The sequence below is a fragment of the Aricia agestis genome, chromosome 2 (genome assembly GCF_905147365.1).
Source record: "Aricia agestis chromosome 2, ilAriAges1.1, whole genome shotgun sequence".
Taxonomy (NCBI): Eukaryota; Metazoa; Arthropoda; class Insecta; order Lepidoptera; family Lycaenidae; genus Aricia; species Aricia agestis.
The window spans coordinates 10,707,807-10,722,400 of NC_056407.1; the positions used below are offsets into that span (position 1 = coordinate 10,707,807).

The 14,594-nt window shown below is 33.7% G+C and overlaps 1 protein-coding gene across 2 annotated transcripts in view; it reads right to left on the minus strand.

Annotated features, from left to right (window-relative positions):
• The window catches only part of LOC121739662 (cadherin-86C), a 124,798-nt gene extending 111,513 nt beyond the window's left edge, over window positions 1-13,285 (minus strand). For both annotated transcript variants that reach the window (XM_042132182.1, XM_042132183.1), the window contains exon 1: window positions 13,151-13,285. The gene's annotated coding sequence lies outside the window, so the exon portion shown is untranslated. The remainder of the gene's footprint in view (window positions 1-13,150) is intronic.
• Between the last annotated feature and the right edge of the window lie 1,309 nt (window positions 13,286-14,594).

Sequence of the window (14,594 nt, forward strand, 5' to 3'; positions counted from 1 at the left end):
TAGTTCCCGAACCGGTGGTAGGCCTCATGCAGACGTTCTAAAAGTGTTAACTTTGTTAACCTATTTAGAAATAAATATTTTGATTTTGATTCCAAGGAATTGAGTCCCTAGTCGTATTGAGTTCCTGAGCGCCCACGATCCACTCGGGTATTGAGAAAACAATTATTATCTGCTCTCAGAGCGATAAATCCCTTGTCTCGGACGCTGACCGTTATTGCCATCGCAGCGCTATCTGATCCTGTACTGTGACATATTGCTGGAATATAGGTGCCCTATTAGGTATTTATTCGAACTCTATTTGAGTCACGAATCGGAATCGAGTCTGATCTGCTCGTTATTAATTGGCCCGCGATATCAATTTGTATTATCGATATTGTGGTAAAATACAAATTCGAAAACGACTATAAATATTATTTACGAGTTACGGCGTTGCCTATTACTATACAGGCCAATGCTGTATTTGGTAAATAGGTATTGAGACTTTCGAATTGCTCATGATATTCAGCTGTTTCGAGTTCAAAGACTTTGAAAATATCTATAAAGAAAGACAAATCTTTTTAAAATTCTAGGTTAACTTTAATTTAAAAAATATATAATTACAGTTGTTATGACTGTGAAACACTAATGATGGCAATAAAAATATATCACAACACGGTCTCAAATGAAGCCGACACAATTTAAAGAGACACATTAATTTTTCCCGGAATTTTGTAGACCAAATAAATAAATTAATATAATTGTTTCCTCGTGGCTAGGAATTAGGATACGAATAATCGCTTTATCCTTGTATTTAAGCTTCTAACCTTGTACATACTCTATTCCAACCTTTAAATGGCCGACGCTTAGGTTTATTTTGTCCTGCTCTACATAACTTTGTTGCTTTATAGCACCGGCGGTAATAATTCAAGTTATCCATTTACGGGTATTTGAATGAGTTATTTCGAGACACTTATAGTTAATATGAATCTTATTGCTATATAAATACGGAAGTTTATCGCCAATGAGGATATTGCGTCGGTCTGTATCATATAAGGCGCGTTATGTAGTGGCGATGCCTTATCTCGCCGATTCCGGGCAGATGAGGTAGTGACTTACTTTCCCCTACGTGTTATGAATTTCATCCTTGTTAACGTTGCATAATTGCATATTTATTATTTTGCCACTTAAAACCGACATTTTGTAGCGAAAACTATATTATATTGTCTAAGAAACTTGTTGTACGAAAGTTAGTGTGACAAAAGTTTACCTCAATAACGTAAATAAGAAATTGCAGTAGGCTCAAAAGCAAAGCTTATTATCACCATTTACCATCCCACTGTAAGTTATATTTTACAAATAAATTACAACATCAAAATCAGACAAGCAAAACTTAAGACATTATCTAACTTCGACGGGCTCAGTAAATACTGGTTTGCTAATATCAAACAAGCACGACAGACATCCCTAATGAAGATATTGTCTGCGGAGATAATATTTAATGCTACGTGCGAGTTTCTGAAGCAGGGTTACTTCCCGAAAATATCTTATTTTCAGTATAGTACAAAGATATTTAATGCTTAGTAAATATTTTGTATAATATTTTATAATATTCTTAACAAAAATTATTTTAAATCTAAATTTGAATAATTGTAAAGCGACATAACAAACAGACTAACTTATCTATTTCTAGCACTTAAATTTAGAAACATGCAATTTATGCGCGGTACACGCCCCTATTTTAAATAAACTTGTGAACATTTCGGAATAAATTTAATTGAACTGGAACATTTTCATATTGCATTCGATTTGATATCGATATTACCTTTGTTCGGACAACATTGACGTATTTCTTAACTAACGTACAGACCTCGCATAGAGCACGCCAATTGTGTCGGAACTGGGTTATTGCACTCTTGAGTTAATAAATTAAATGCAATCGATGGCAAACGTACGGCGCTACTGCACCTACATCACGCTCAGCTGCTCCGACGCTGATTATTTCCGTATGTTAATTTATAGAATACTATTATATTTTATTAAGGTATTCGTGCTTTACCGTGTTTCGATGTACATAAATGAATATGAGTATATTTCAATGTATGAGGTATGTTTGGAGACAGTTGATTTTGATCATAAATTGCCAAGTTTAATGACGAAACGTGTTAGCTTGTGAGGTATCACTAAAAATAACTCTAAAAAATTAACTAAAGTTTTCCAAGTAAAAGGGTTCAGTATGAAAACAAAACTTTTAATGTCCTTTCATGAATGAAATATACTTCTAATGTCAATTAGCGGATTACATTCTAATATTGTAGAATATCAGGCAAATAGTATACATTTGTACAGTGTTTACTGAGCCAAATATATTTGCTTAGAGAGTTTCACGTGCGTTCCAAGTTATTCAATTAACGTTTGTGTCAATACTGAGGTACTCGTAAAGTCATCAGTACGCTTCGTACGTAGTTCATTTTAAGATACGTTCCTCTCATTTCTAGACTGATAATGAAATGTCATGCTACATACTGTTCGTCTGATATTCAAGAGAGCTACTACCGCTTTTTAACCGATTTCCAAAAAACGCGGAGGTTATATATTCGGCTGGGGATATATTTTTTTTTGTATGTTCGACCACTACTCCGCCGTTTGTGAACCGATTTTCAAAATTTTTGTTTTGTTATATTAGGTTTTACTCCAATTTGGTCCCATTTTCACAAAAGTGGTGATCTGATGATGGGATCTATGAGTAATCGAGGGAACTCCTCAAAATCTATATGGAAACATGGTGATTTTGGTTTCATGAGAAGCATCCTAAGCATATGCTACCAAAACGCAAGATTTTGCACCAAGGTATACTATGGTTACGAAGACACTAAGAGAACTCCTGATTCCTTATAGATACAAGTTTGGGGGTTTAGGCGTTGTTTTAAGAACTGAAAGCATATGCTACTATGCAAATTACATTCATCATCATCATCATCATCACTACCATGTCAGGGTCACCAATGTCACAACTCACATGGTTGTATATGGATAAAATATACACACAACAAAATAAAATATCATCAGTCATCACGTTATGTCCTTATTTATTTGGTATATTTCAAAGCTATTTTAACATAAAAAAATATACTTAATGTTGTTTCATAATGTTGTTTCAAAATACATAATATTTCAAGTACCACATAATTGAACTTAAGTAAGAAATTCAACCTTTACTCTAGAGCGTAAGGCACACATTTGGGTTGGACTGAAGGAAACGGGGCACTATGGAAAAAATACTTAGAAAAATTTTTCGCCAAAATTTTAACCTCTTATAACCATCCTTTTTGAATACACCAATCGATAGGGGGCGCCAAGGGGAGTAAGAAAGCTTAAATAAACTTTTCTCAAAAATCAACCCTCGGCCAGATACAGGCCGATATACGAACCTCGTTAGTATGGCGAAAATACTTGGAAAAATTTTGACGACAAAAATACAACCCCCTATGACCACCCCTTTTTATTATACCAATCGATAGGGGGCGCCAAGGGAAGCAAAAAATCTCAGATAAACTTTTCTCAAAAATCAACCCCTGTCGAATGACAGGCCGCAATGTGACCCTTGTTAGTATGGCGAAAATACTTAAAAAAATTTGGCTAAGGTTTAGGAACCTACGTCAATTAAATGTTGGTGACATGGGTTAAGGAGGATTGTTTTGGGTGAGAAAAACTCCTACTTACCGTTTCCACCGCCAGTAAACTCTCCGTTTAGAAGAAATTCGCATTTGAGATTTTCGTAATCTTCAGATAAGATCATCTGTTTTCTGATGTTTACGAAGTATTTTTAAGGCATCTCAAGGCTGTGATGAATGGGTCTTACTTAACTACTCAGCCACGGATACCGAAGGGGGCGGGGGGATGGGGGACGCAGCCCCCCGCCAAAACAAAAACAAACACATTCTAGAAAGTCCAAAAGTAGGTTAGGTTAGGTTGGAACTTAGACCACAACACCCAGATATAGGAGCCCCGCGTAGCGAGGCTCCGTCGACTTTCTTTTGTAGTAGTTTGTCAAATAAATTGGGGTAGGTTTGTAAACATTTACCAAGATTAAGATAATATTAAGGGGTTGAAGTTTTTTCTTACGCGATGGTTAGTTGGTAACTAAAAAGAGTGAAATTATTATTTTTAACAAAAATTTAATTTTTACCAACTTCCAAGGTAAAAACAATAATAACATCCTTATAATATGAACTAAAAAGTATTAAATAATTTTTTCTATCTAATAGTGCCTTTTTCCGAATTCGGCTAAACCTCAACTATTTCTGTACTCAATCTTCATAATTTTGAAGTCGGTGCCAGTTCCAAAAGTTTCAAATATTCTGTCAGAGAACTAAAGATTCAGCTATCTGGTACCGACTTCAAAATGATGAAGATTTAGTACAGAAATAGTTGAGGTTTAGCCGAATTCGGAAAAAGGCACTATTAGATAGGAAAAATTATTTAATACTTTTTAGTTCATATTATAAGGATGTTATTATTGTTTTTACCTTAGAAGTCGGTTTTAATTTTTTGTTAAAAATAATAATGTAACAACAATTTACAACAAGCTGCTAAGTTTGCGATTAATTTCCCAAGTTATATTAATATCATTTGTTTTATTCGTTATTTTCATCGAATGTTCACTACTAACTTATTGCTCTTTTCTGTTGTGATCTGATTTGTTTGTGTTGTGATATATTGTCGCTTGTAATTTAGTAGTTCATGTTTGTGTCTTTGATTCAATTACTTAAAAGAATTTACAAAGAAAGATTACCGCCCACGTCTCTTTAGGTGCAGAATATAGCACATATCGCAGGGTATAAATCAATATTATATAAACAATATGAAAATCTAAGCGTCGCGACGCCCACCCGCAAGGCTATAAGTCGCCATTATTCACAAGTTGTGTCGTAAAAGTATAATCTAGACGTTAATGGCCCAGGACATTTCTAGCACCGCCTTTGTACCAGCCTATGACGCGGGCCTACGTAACAGTGTTACCAATCCCTAAACTTTTTATGACGAATTTGCCTAAATTCGTCATAAAATGAAAAAAAATCCGTAAAATGTAATTTGCATTATAATGGCATATTAAACATAACAAATAAAACCTCTTAAAAATAAAAATAAAATAAAATACGTTTATTGCGGACTATTACAGCCCATAGAGGTTAGTATTAACAATAATCTTAATCCTAATCTTAATTCTACCCGATATTTTTACCCCCTGAATTCGGGGAAAACCCCTAAGTTGGTAACCAAGCTACGTAACGCCTGACATTGACGAAATCTTTGTTTGAAATCAGAGAAACCATTCGCAGCGCCCATAAAAGGCACGTAGCAAATAAATCTGATTTCTAAAAGAATGAAATGCTAGCTTCCAGTTTCCAAGGCTTCAATAATTTTATTACTGTTTTATTTTACCCTTTCTTGTGAAGGTCAATGGACATAAATATAGTTATTTGTCACTATGAATTATTTCTAAAGTAAAATAAACATTTGATATTTTATGGAACATACAATTTATTCAGGTTTAAAATCTCCGTGTTTATAATATTAATCACTATATTTCAATGTGATTGAAACAAAAATTATTGTACAGTATTAGAACCAATCGAAGGATCATCTAATTACGTTAATACGGAACCTTCTATTTCAACTTGACCTATATTTTCATGTTTTAAATCAATTAATGTGTTTTTTCCATGCAATTGGATTATTACTAGATGTATAGTAGATTAGGCGGCACGTTCCAACTTAAAATAATGTCGGGCAATTTATATTTTCATAAGCCAAAATGGCTCATAAGTTTTGAGCTCATGTACTTAATAGTGGCCTGGTCTAGACTGGACTTAGTATATTTAGTATTATATTGCTACGAATAGAATTTTCTTTATTCCATTATTTTTATTTGCCGTGCTTTACAAAATAATATTAAATCATGTTTAAGTTTAAGTTTAAAGATTCATTATTTCTCAAAAGATTACAAAATAACTTACGAGTTACGAGAAATCTATATATAAATACGTGAGCCAAAAATTTTGTATCCCTTTTGACGAAAAATGGGGAAACGTAGGTGAATGAAATTTTGCACAGTTATAGTTTATAATTTGGTGAAGGAGTGCATCGAGCTAATATTATTTTGAAATTATGCTTTTATCATACATTTTTTTAACAACTAAAACATTACACACACTCTCTATATTAGCTTCATGCACACACTACAACACACTGAAACTTAGGTCGAATTTCGACCATTGGGTGATCTCTAGTTACTTTTTATTACTTAAAATTACTTTTCAATGTATCGTTAAAGTCTAAAATATTATAAAAATCAAAGTAAAATATTATGCACGATACATGGATATAAAAATGCTCTACGTAAAAAATTATGTTATAATTTTATACGAAATCCTTTTTCCGTTACGTAATGCGGCGTATTCACTCATCGAGAAATTCCACTCGCATCCAATATAGTAATGTACAATTACTGTAAATTTTATTTCAATGAGTAATACGACAGCTCGCGAACGCGGCAAAAACGTAAAAACGACGTTGATGGAGCATACGCAATTTTTCACATACATACAGAATTCATAACTTGTACGGGCGCAAAAAACGGTCGCGGACTTCTGATACTTATAATCTCTCCGAGCTGATTTTAAAGCAGTAATTTCTCGAGACACGCTCCGGGGTTAAAAACTGCCTACGATCAGGAAGGATCGACTTGATAAGGTTAAGTCGTGAGGCCGTCGCGTGTTACAGGCTACTCACACTCCTACGGAATCATTTGATGCCATCGCTAACAGATAGTAAACTTCGGAATTGGAACTGTAACATTCGCGGGTGAACTTCGCGTCATTAGTCTTTTATTATGTCTTTAAATGTTAGCTTTTAATGATATAGTGGTTATAATATAATTTTTATATGTGAATATTTATTTCGTTTTGACTTTTTAGAATGAAAATACTCCTCAGAGTGCCTACCTCCCGTACTTACAAATAATAAAATCACTTTTTATGAAACACCTGTTTGTTCTGTACTGTAAACTGGAAAGTCTCAAAACTAAATATTTTTTTCAGTATGTTCTCTTTACTTGCGTAACACCTCAACATGAAAGGTGCTTAGAAAATTAAATTTATGAAATGAAAATCAAGAAAGAACTTACCATGCTACGATGCGTGTAAGAATAATAATTAAATTGTATTATTGTTTTTCTTTATGCTAGACGCAAATTACGCGATGACCTTTCCTTAGTTTAATGACGTGACTTTCCATGAAAGTTATTTCAGTGACGACAGCTACCTTTCATTGAAACAAGTTATCCATTTGTGTGATTCACGTGTGATATCGACCTCCGATATAACAGTCAAGGACGAGGACAATGTCAGCCAATTGTTGGCTTTTCAACTTCATCGATATGTTTGTTTTAAACTTTAAACGTTTTATTATTTTTACTGTAGTTTTCGAGTCAATTGTTCCGAGGTTCGAACGACGATTTAATATTTTGATCGAAAGGCAAAATTTAAATTGGATAAAATTGACATACCTCTTTAAATTGCGCGATTAATACGTATGTACAATGTTATGTATAGTAAATAGTGATCAGAAATCATTAATTTCTTTGATTACCAATATATTATGTTCTATTATTATTTTTTACATTTTAATTAAATTAATTGAAGATGAAGTTTATTGCACTTTAAGTAAAGCATATAAAAAACACTGAAGGAATTGTTATATTGAATCAGAATTTATCATCAGTAAATTAATTCGGTTTAAGTCAATGAAGTTATCGTATATTTAATATTAATATTAAATTTCATTAACATGTATTTATAACTATCTTCATACAGAGGCCTTGAAATCATGTCAACCTTACCTACTTACATGAGAATAGGTTATTAATAAAGCGTCTAATGAGGCGAGGTAGCGCGGATAATTGCAACTGTCATGTGCAATACAATTAAGTAATCAAATCGTATTTCTTGCCAGTTACAAAATGTAATCAATTTCAGTTTTTGGTCCCTAATGGACACTTTCGCTCTCCGAACGCCGCCGGTGGCCAATGAACCTTATAAGATTAATGATGCAACAAATCTTTTCGGTTTTTAGATATCAATTTTAATCTATTTTGTGATATTACGAGCTTTTGCCCGTGGCTTCGCTCGCGTTAAGAAGTATTATTAAATACAAACTTTAATCCCCTATTTGAACCCCTTGGGGTTGGAATTTATCAAAATCCTTTCTTAGCGGATGCCTAAGTCATAATATCTACCTGCATGCCAAATTTCAGCCCGATCCGTCTAGTGGTTTGGGCTGTGCGTTGATAGATCACTATGTCAATCAGTCAGTCAGTCACCTTTGAGTTTTATATATATAGATGTATGGGATCGTTGCTGCGTCGTTTTGGAGTGCTATTGATGTCTCAGAATAAGCATAATGGTCAGGTTACACTGAAATGTGACGAAATGCGATGTAGTGATGTTTATTATATTCAGTGGTTATAAATGGCAACACAAAGTTTAAATATCACGTCTTTTAATATATGTTTATTGTTTAAATACAATATTATCTCGTTTCTTCGACTACTTCCCATGAAAACTAGCGAGCTAACTAACGAGCACTTTCAGTAAAGTTCATAAAGTTTAAAATCATATGTCGCTGAAAGTGCTCGCTTCGCCGCTGCCATTCCGGTGTAGCGCGGCCCTAAGACTACATAATTTTCTATAAGCTCGAATTATTGAATCTTGCTTACTCCAGATAAAATCAATTGAATTAAAAATAGCATTGATAAATCCCAGCCACGCCCGGTTGAGTCACGGCTATCGGACAAAATACCAGAAAATAACCACCGGTCATTATAACTACTTGAATTTCTTTAATGACTCACCGGGCGCTAACGATTTTGTGTCGAGCAATCGCACATGAATAATGGAGTACCCGTACCTCTGACCTAGATCTTACCAGATCTATACACAATTCCTAAACCCTAGAATCTAGGGTCTAGACTAGATCGTTGTGCGCTGGCGGCGTGAGATTTTTAAACTGCGCCAGATGTTTAATTTATAGCATGTCCTCCGCAACTCGGTTGCACGAAAATTCGTTTAGAGGACGGAAAACGTAGTTTTTCGGGTTATAAACAGCTATTATATGGGTGTGAACCAAGATCTTTTCGTTTTGGCTGCGTTTAGAATCGCAGATCAAAATGTATTGAACTGACATAAGCGTTCGTTAATATGACGTTGACGTTTAACTCGTCTTAAATGTTAATTCCATACATTTTGATCGGCGATTCTATAACGAAGCGAAAACGAAAAGATCTTGGCTCACCCCTTATGTTCTTTTTCAAGATTCAAAGCATAATATTATGCTTCACATATCACGTTAAATTTCGTTTACGCACGAGACAGTTTTCTAGGACTAAAAGTATCATTAAAATCTGTTTAGCTTGAAAGGGCAGCAGCAAGACAAGCACATTTTTTATGTATGGTTTTAGCCCCGAGACTTGCAAAACCTACAGCTTGTGTACTTCATGTAAGTGGACATATGTTTCATGTATTTTAAATCACCATGATATTTTCATTTTTTCTAGAGATAATATATGCTTTATAGAGTGTATATAAAATTAACATTCAGCAAATATTTACGTTAATTTCATTACACGACCTACACAACTAGCCGATAACGTTCATGTTTATAATTATGTAAGCAAAAAACTGGGGCAAAGGTTGACCGTTCATATTGTTATTGACTCGCCGTCACGTCTGTGCTCCAATTTCGATCGGCGATAACGTGACCTTCTCACACTAAACCATAATGATTTAGAAAACAGATTGACATATATTTGTTGGACGTGTGTACGGGAAATTCTACAAATTAGCTGCAAAATTGCTAGATAATGGCTGTGCATTGGATTTGAAAGAGTTGTAAATTATAGAGTAATGAATAAAAGGGAAATCTTTATATTTGGGAAGCCCCAAAAAGATATCTCTGACCCGATTGGCCAGGCTGACTAGCAGTGGCACAGAAGCGACCACAATGGAAAACCTTGGGGGAGGTCTTCCAATGTGATCCACCAGCCACCAGCAGTGGGACAGCATAGGCTAAATAAAGTTTGTTTATCTGAAGCCCATTATTTAAGTCATCAGCTAATGTTTTATCTGGTAACTGGAGGCCGTGCAGTGTTAGGAATATTTAGTGAGCCAGTGCCCATATTATAAGGCAATTTATCAGCGTTCAGAAAACTTTATGGCGCAATTGAGGATCGTGGCATCTATTGACCGTTTTGTTTGTAAGTGTAAATGTAAAGTTTTATAGCTTGTATATTTAGAAAAATAAATTTTCTAAATATACAAGCTACATAAAACTTCACATTAACCGACCTGGACGTTAAAAATAACAAGCGTACAATCGGAACTCTATTATTTTTACACAATCCACTTCGCCGAACGCGTTTAAACATAACGACCGTTTCTACGATTGCTGTAATTATGCGCCTTAAGTAACATTGAATTAATGTACCGGTGGTTACTCTGAATCATAGGAGCATAATCTTGTTTGTGCGTGGAAATTACATGCAATTATAATGGTATATTGAATACGTTACAAGACTATCAGAAAACTAATTAAAATAATCAAAGTCAACATAGATTTTATTAACAACACATTCGAATCGTACACCTAGAACATACAAAAAACAGTTCAATACGGGAAGCAATTATGGTGCTCATTTAAAAACGTATTAACTAATTACCTCGCTCCGAAGGGGACGGAGATCTATGTTGTAGCAATTACCATGGCGTAGCAAATATGGATGCGCGGGCGCAGCTCGCATCCCGCATACGAAAGAGTTCAACGCGCGCTCCGAGATAATTGCGACGATAGCCGCTCATCTCGCTCGCTTCAATGAAACACTCCTGATATAAAATTAAATTATTTATGTGATAATTTATTCAAATTACTATTTGCATTGCTTTCCCATTCCTTTTTTTATCGGAAAACAAGCGGGGAGCAAATCTGAGAACTGAGGTAATGAATACGTAATGTTAGTTTGTGGAATAACTTTTTTGTGATTATTGTAATTAAATGAAGTGAACTTTTGTTTTACAGATGCTACTGTATAATATTGCTGTTGCCCTATATTTTATTACTTATTTCGAGAACATAATAACTAATTGCTATTATAAAGTTTCTTATAGTCTTCTAGAAACAAACCCTGCATTAATTTATTAAACTGGTATCATGATACACGAAATTCAATAAACGCGTAGGCGGTCATAAAAACTTTTGATCTATTGTTAAAAATACATGTAGGTACGAGTTATGTAATGTGGGTTACATCCTACGGTTATCGAATGTATTACATCCTCTTTGGACAATCATAACCTCATTTTACGTTTTGTTTTGTTTTCCTTGTTCTGTTGTTTTTTATTGGTAAGAAATAAAGCATTTTACAAAAGCAGCGCAAACTTGATATTAAAATTAATTAATGAAATATAAATATTCTACGAAAAAGGTGACCACACCAAACATGACCACAGAAAACAATTATAATTATTGAAGCTTAGAAGTAGGTACATATTTTGCTCATTATTTGTTCTAAAAAATAGCTCTCTAGTTTTTACTGTTCTTGAAATTCAGCCTGGTGACTGATAGACAGAAAGATAATAGGGTCCCATTTTTATTCTTTGGGCGGAACCCCCCAAAAACCTTTTTATCGATTTTAAAAACCAACTATCAAAATCTATCCATCCACGTAGTAAATTCACGGAATATCAAAAGTCATGAAGTTGGCTCGGCTAATCTTAACGACGGATCAGTTCGACTATCAGTACGCAGGCGTCGCCTCTTGTCAGCCGCATGGCGAAATGTTGATACACAGTTGCTTTACCCGGAAAATGATCCTTATGTCTTTGGAACAAAGGTTCTGTGAGAGGTAAAATAATGATGAATAAAATGTACACCATTTGTTTTGGATTTCTGTACCGGTCCATGTTCATCCAAACAAACTTTGGATGCGGTATCGTTATGATAATCTTAGATACAAGTTCGTTCTAACACGACTTTGGCTACATGTTTTGCATCCAGAAATGACAACAACAATACAACATTAGACGAATATTATTATTTTGTTTGAACGATAATAATATTCGTCAAATATTGTAGTTGCTAAAATAAAAGAATTTAAAATTTGTCGATATTTAAAAGATAACATCATTGATATTTGAAGCAGATTTTGCTTCCATTTTGATCTATGAGAAATGATTTATCAAAGCATCTATCTAACGTTAATGATACTTTCTTTACAGTATATGTATTGCAACATTAGATTTATAGGTACTTATAAGCCGAAAAATATATCGAAGAGTTTTCCGATAGTTTAACAGCAACGTGTATTAAATATCAAGTAGGTCGCGCCATGAGTTCATCGTGTTTAGCGCCCTGTAGTCCACACGCGAGCTCCGTTTATGTGTTTTAGAAATGTCCAATACAAGTCTAGTACTGAAGTGCTAACACAGAATACGTTATCTCTTCGAGAATATCAAGAAACAAGAAGTATATTTTATATTTGTTATAAGTTACGTGAGCTAGATGTTAGCAAGAGCAAAAATATACAAAATTTTATTTCATATTAAACTTTGGATTAGCATGAAAGAAAAGAATACTTAAAAACACAGAAGATGAAAAAAACTAAACATGCCTGATAACTAAAACAATTTTTAAGTTACTATAATATCATACATTTTCTATTCTTTTAATATTTTTTTCTATAAACAGAGAATGCATGAAAAATACAGAAAATATAAATTACGTATATATATTATTATATTATTCTTAGAAACAAAAATAGTAAGTATAATTTTTCAGATATATTATATTATTATGTCGCTTGTCTGTAGGAATCTACAATTTAGTCTCGAAAGTATAATATTTAATTCATATTCACCTACAACCATCTACGCTAAGACATATGAGTACAATTAAAATAAAATCTTAATAAAACAAAATACATTTTAAATTAAAAGTAAACTACTAAAAATTATACGCAGTAATAATATAAATATACATAACTTTACAGCGCATTAATTTAAACAAAGCCTAAACCACAGTAAGCTTTAACCAACAAGTCATAATCTAAGCAAATACTCACTATTATCACGAGTTAACCCTTCAAATGCAGGCGCTCGCGCCTCCCGCCAAAAACACCCCACAGACACCCCAATGCACTCGTATCACAGTCCACACGTGAGTGTATGCGCGCGCCGATCATACGTCCGCCGCACGGCCGGGCCGGTACCGAACTAGCAGAGCGGCCATCGCGGTGGGACAGGCCGGAGTCGGACCAACACATCGCGGCCCTTTCCTACTTTTTGTACTTACAGGACTATGCCTTCGAAAATGCTGGAGTCGCTCACGAAGAATTACGAGTCTAAACCGTATGGGTTACTTTATTTTGCGTTTATGTTGTCTATAAAATAAGATATTTTACGTCTCTTCTCGACTCGCAAATTATTATCGATGTAAATTTATGAGGCTATTATAATATAGTCGTATACAACTTGCAGTGTACTCTGGTTCATGTTGATATTATGTACCTAATGCAACAGTGTAAAACTAAGATGCTTGCTTGACAGATATAATTTTATTAGTAAAAAATAAAACTAATATTTTTGTAAAATTAAATTAAAATCATACAATAAGGTACTATTAAAAACAGTCCTTATATCGTAAGACTTGCAGAATAAGAAAACATGCATGTAAGACAGTTATTTTCAACATTATCTCAATTAATATTGCGTGCCTTGTGTGGGGTGAAAAAGCCACGAACTTGTAATTAGGTACAAAAAAGAACTTTATTTTTACCCTGAAAACCTTTTATAGTCACGATACAAGTACGTCACGATCACGACACTAATATACTACTGTTTGTGCCGAGCTTAATAAGCAACTATTTTTAAGTTCATCTAGTAGATAGTGTAAAGTAGCAAGCTGAAAGCTTGTTACTCGTTGGTACTTGAAGAAAAAATAAAACACGTAATAATATTCTACTCCATGCAGAACATACATTTACAATGTCGCTAGCCTCATCTTAATTGAATGCAAATTATGTTGAAATGAATACTAGTGAATAGTAATTAAACAATACTGTAAGTAAAATATACAAATACTTGCTCCCTCGTTTAATTTTGATTTGGGAATGATCAACGATTTGATTTGTTGATAGATAAAAAATATGTATGATTCATCATAGATGTATTTTTTAAATAATCAATGTTACAATTTTATTGTATGAAAATAATATTGATTATTATATTATCAAAGTCTACAAAGCTTTAACTTTCACAATCAAACTTAAATGAATACGTAATTTATGAAAATATTATTATTATTTAATCGAAACGAAAATAATCTAACCCAGTCGTGCAGTATGTTGTAAATGTACCGTAAGGAACAATTTTGTCGTTACGTTATCGGAACATAAAACGTAGATTTAGAGCGTGACTTATACAACCCTTCTTAAAATGGCAGAGCAATAAAAGGGCGAGTTACTTTAAATTCAAATCCGAGCAATCAAATATAGATTAAACTTTTTA